This window comes from Aegilops tauschii, chromosome 5, assembly GCF_002575655.3.
Source record: "Aegilops tauschii subsp. strangulata cultivar AL8/78 chromosome 5, Aet v6.0, whole genome shotgun sequence".
Classification (NCBI taxonomy): Eukaryota; Viridiplantae; Streptophyta; class Magnoliopsida; order Poales; family Poaceae; genus Aegilops; species Aegilops tauschii.
The window spans coordinates 297,854,048-297,859,704 of NC_053039.3; positions in this window are offsets into that span (position 1 = coordinate 297,854,048).

The window sequence follows — 5,657 nt, forward strand, 5'->3', positions numbered from 1 at the left end:
CACTGTGGATCCGGGGAGGTTGAGCAGCCAGGCGCGCGGGGCGCCGGTGAGGGCCATGGGAAACCAGTTGGCCATCACCTTGTCGTCGCCCCGGCCTCGAGGATGGCCTCCTCGTATGCCAGCAAGAAAGCTGTCGGGTCCGCCGCGGCGTCGTAGCGCGGCGGCATCTCCGGCTTGAACTTGCGTAGCCACTGCACCTGTCGCAAGGCAGGGGCCAGGGCTCGGAGCCCCCTGGCCCCATCGTCAGCGCCGGCCGTCGGAGTCTGCAGCGGGGCGCCTGCCATGAGGGCGAAGCGCGCTGGTGGCGAAGCGTAGATTGGCGGAGGGAAGGCTACGGCGCACCCCTACCTGGCGCACCAAATGTCGGATCACGGGTTCCGGCAAAACCCTCGAGGTTCGAACTCTGGGGTGCGCGTGAAGTTCTTTCCCTCCTGCCGATCCACGCCCTAGCTGGCTAAGATCTCGCGGACGAACTCAACAAACTCACAACACAAGAGACACAAGATTTATACTGGTTCGGGCCACCGTTGTGGTGTAATACCCTACTCCAGTGTGGTGGTGGTGGATTGCCTCTTGGGTTGATGATGAACAGTACAAGGGGAAGAACAGCCTCCTGAGGTTGAGGTGTTCTTGTGCTCGGTGTGTGGCTAAGGATCAGGTGAGATGCCTCTAAATGAGTTATCCCCTACGATGGTGGCTAGTTCTACTTATATAGGCCTTGGTCCTCTCCCCAAATATTGAGCGGGAAGGGAGCCAACAACGGCCAAATTTTTTTTAAAGGGGACAACTAGTACAGCTTATCCTGACAAAAGCGGTCATCGCCTGCAAAAGGCTCTGGTGGTGACGCCGCCTTGGGCTCCATGGTGACCTCCATCTTGCCGTCCTGCTGGTCTTGGTCTTTTTGCACTGATATGGAAACCTTTGCTTGATGCCTCGGTACTCCGCGCCTGCGCTTGGCTCCTTAGCACCAAAGGGGAAATAAGGACACTGCACGCACTGGCGCCCGCCTGGTCTCGATCGTCATGGCTCACGTCACGAGAACCTCGCGAGGTTTGCCTCGCCTTGATCTCTCCGCCCCTCGCGAGCCTGCCTGGTGAGGCCGCTCCCGAGGAAGTCTTGTGCCGTCCGCCTCGTGAGGCTTGGCCCCTCGCGAGGGTCTTGAATGCCTTGTTGATGAAGATGGGCCGTACAGTCCTGCTAGCACAGCCACGCCGTGGGCCGTAGGCAGGCAAGTCTGGGGACCCCCGTTCCGAGAACGCCGACACCCCCTTCTCCGGAATAAATGTGTACTTTATCAGAGATTAAAAAAATAAGAGTACACACTATCGGAGTAAATGGCCACGGGTAGCCTAACCGACTCCCCCTGGCTCTTTGAAAAATTATCAGGCCGATCGAGCCTTCAAGCATCCAAAGCACAGGGCCGCCTCCCCCTGGTCGGCTATCTCACAGGCCGACTACCGGAAGGCGACCCAACCTCAAAAACCTTCCCGAAGATAACCATAAGATGGCCGACTCCCAGAAGTCGGCCATAAGAAGACCGACCCCCAGAAGCCGGCCGCAAGAAGACCGACTCCCAGAAGCCGGCCAAGACTGCACCCTCAAGGGCTGCACCCACATAGCGGTGATGAGACGGGGCGTGGCCACAGTACAGCCTGCCACCCCCGAATCCCGGAGCACGCATGGCCACAGTGCGATGTACGGGTCGGCCATCCCCCGTCCGGCGCGGCACTATTGCCATGTTGACCATGACGCCACCCACGACAGGCGCCAGTACGGCCCGCGGGCGGCGGGCCCCTTCAGCTAGAGAGACGCTCGAAGGCGGCCAAGCCTCCCCTAGTCGACCTGGGGCGTAGCCGGCTCCCAATAGCCAGCTACCTCCCTCCCTTGAAGTATGTGCATCATTAAGGAGACAAGATGAGGTAGGGCTACAGTGAGAGCTCGCCAGGTGGCGGCACTGTAGCCATGCTTACCTCAACAAAGCCCTCGTCATCAGGGGCGAGGCAACAGTAACCAGCCACCGACAAGACCCCCAGGCGATGGGGCTGGCCTGTCGGCTAGGAGGCCGGCAGCTGGCGGGACCCACCAGTCGGCGGGCCCCAACGGTCGGCGGAGAAGCCGGCGAACACAGACACTGATGGCTGGGACCCACGCCTAGCCGGATTACCATTGTATCCCTGGGGGGTAGGCCTATATAAACCCTCGAGGGCACCCATGCAAAAGGGTTGATCCCTGAGATAGTTTTACACACCACGTAGAGAGAAGAGGAGAGCTAGCCTTGCCCTTCTTCCTCCTCTAGCCAAACAGCTCAAGGAGCACTTGTAGCTACTTGTGTTGATCTAGTGATCATGCGAAGACCCCGCAGAGCAGGACTAGGGGTGTTATCTCCACGGAGAGCCCCGAACTTGGGTAAGATTCGCCGGCGTGCATGTCTTCGCCTTATCCCGTTTCCAGGCACCGGCGACGTATTACTGGCTCCCACAATGATAAGCCACCCGTTGGCATATGTCACACCTACCACCCGACATTTGGCGCCCACCGTGGGGCCAGGTGCACCGTCGTCCGGAGACCTGTTCTGGACGGGAACCCTTTTCCTCCCCCGCAAGCGAGCCAGCCCGCCACGCCCGATGGCGCTTGCCCCGACGCGCTGCAAGGCGTCGACGACGCCTGCACGGCGAGCTGCCTCGCAGATCTTCTTGGCGAGGCTCACATCTCCGACGAGCTTGCGTCCGACGCGGGCACAGACTGCCCCGAGAGCCGCCTCGTCAGCCTCCTCGACCAGCTCCACGTCTCCAGCGAGCTTGTTGTGGACTTGGAGTCGGTCGGCTCCACCGACCCGATGCTGGTCGACTCCGACACGGCATCGCTTGACGCCTTCCCCACCGACGTGGTGATCATCGACGACCCTCTTCCTCGAGCCGACAGCGGCAGCAGTGCTGTCACTGAGGTGCTGGTCATCAGCCATTGCGCCGTCTCCGCCGAGAATGCTCACGACGCCCTACAAGCGGCGCTGCACGACTTGTCCGTCCCCATCTCGGCCGACGCCGACGCCGAGACACTGGAGGCACGCCGCCTCGCCCTCGTCGCGGAAGGCCAAAAGATAGCATCCATGAGACGCCTCACTGAGGCTCACCAGCGCGAAGTCGACCGCGCCGCCTTCGGTACGCCACCTCCTGGCGGGCCGAGCCGAGCCGGCTTCGTCAAGAAGCGCGGCGCAGCCATCGCCAGCATGCTGGGAGCAGACCGCCCGGTCTACGCCACGCCACTCGAGAACCTGCGTGTCGTTCAGGCGGCCGTAGACGAGCTGAACGGGCTGGGGGCCGACGAGCTTCCCTATATGACTAGACGCATCCAGCAGCTGATCGACGCGGCCGCAGAGCGGCATGAAGCCAGCGCCCGCGCCGAAAGTCCTCCCCAACGCCGAGAGCACGGCGCGACATCCCGGACGCCGACTGCGGACGGCGCCCGCGCAAGAAAAGACAAGGAGGCGGCTGCTAGCCGCAGTCGGACTCGGCTCACCATCGAGCGCGACGCAGAAGGCCGCCCCCGAGCTGTGGAACGACGAGGCGATCCGCCTCCTCCCCCACCTCGTGGGGAGAGATGTCCCACCCCGCCGCCTGTCACGCATCCGACTCTCGGCGGCCGACTAGGCCCCCGCGAAGGAGTCGGCGAGAATGACGCCCGCCACCGGATCGACCGCCTAGCGTGATCCCTGGCGCTAGAGGAAGAAGATGATGTCGGCCCGCCTTGCTTTGGCCCCCGCATCCGCGACGAACCCTTCCCCAAAGGGTTCTCGCTCCCAAGAGACACGCCAAAATACAACGGCTCTGTGAAGCCGGAAGACTGGTTGATCGACTACTCCACCACAGTCAGCATAGCGAACGGCAACAGGCGCGTAGCCGTGAAGTACGCCCCGCTCATGCTTCAAGGCACGGCACGCGCTTGGCTGAACAACCTCAAGCCCTACAGCATCAACAGCTGGCTAGACTTCACGGAAGTCTTCATCCGCAATTTCACCAGCACGTACAAGCGGCCTCCCAAGCCCTGCCAGCTCTCCTTGTGCGTCCAAGGGCCCAGCGAATCAACTCGTGACTACCTCACGCGTTGGGCCGAGCTCCGCAACTCCTGCGAGGAGGTGCACGAGGTTCAAGCCATAGAGTACTTCACCGCCGGGTGCCGAGAGGGCACCCTCCTCAAGCACCGACTCCTCTGCGATGAGCCGACTACCCTCGACGAGCTGCTGATCATAGCAGACAAGTACGCCATGGCCGACTCTTCAATGAAGACCGAGCTTCGAGTGGATGCCTCTGGAAAGGTGCTCGCTCCGGCTCCCAAGACGCTGGCTGGTGACTCCAACCGACACCCATACCAGAACGACAACAAGCGCAAGGCCCCTATGCCGCCTTCCAGCAGTCGGCAAGTAGCCACAGTCAAAGACGAACAACCTGAAGAGCGGCCCGCGCCCAAGAAGCAGAAGGGCGGCAGGGCGGCTTGGCAACCGGCTTTCTCCTACGAGCAAACCCTTGATGCCCCCTGCAAGTTCCACAGCGGCGCGAAGCCGTCCAACCACATGACCCGGAAATGCCATTGGCTCACGCGGATCTCCAAAGGTGAGGGGCTGGTGCCGCCTCCGCCTGCTGGCCCGCCGCCCCCAGCCCCTCAGCAGCCGGCTGTTCGACCAGCCGTCGGAGCCATTCAAGATGAGTTCCCAGATGAGCACGCCGCCTACGTCGTCTTCACAAGCCAAATTGAAGACAGGCGCAGTCGGCGCCGACAGCACCAAGAAGTCAACGCGGTCGCCACCAACAACCCCGAGTTTATGCATTGGTCTGAGAAGCCTATCAGCTGGAGCCGGGCCGATCACCCAGAGGTGATGCCGTCTCCCGGTTCTTATGCATTGGTGTTGGACGCCACCCTCGCGACAAAAAGGCGAGCTGCCCATTTCTCCCGTGTGCTGATTGACAGTGGAAGCAGCATCAACATACTGTACCGCGACACCATGGAGAAGTTGAACCTCAAGACGAAGCAACTCATGCCAAGCCGGACTGTGTTCCATGGCATCGTACCCGGCCTGTCCTGTTCCCCAATCGGCAAGATCAAGATGGATGTTCTCTTCGGAGACAAGGATCACTTCCGCCGAGAAGCAATCTGGTTTGAAGTAGTGGATCTAGAGAGCCCTTACCACGCATTGCTTGGCCGACCTGCCCTGGCCAAGTTCATGGTTGTGCCCCACTACGCCTACCTCAAGATGAAGATGCCGAGTACAAAGGGGATCATCACCATAGCCGGAGACTACAAGAAATCATCCGAGTGTGCTGCAGCCAGCAGCCGGCTGGCCGAGTCCCTCATGATAGCTGAAGAGAAGAAGATGATGGACCGAGTCGTGGCCATGGCTGGCAAGCAGCCGGCCCTGTCCCCCGACCCCAAGGAGTATGACGCTCAAGGCTCCTTCCAGCCGGCCAAAGAAACAAAGAAGAAGCCTCTGGACCCGGAGAGGTTTGCTGTCATTGGTGCAAACCTGGACAGCAAATAGGAAGGCGAGCTCGTCGACTTCCTCCGTGAGAATTGGGACATCTTTGCATGGTCCCCAAAGGACATGCCGGGTGTTCCGAAGGATTTCGCCGAGCACAAGCTACACGTTCGAGCAGATGAAAAACCAG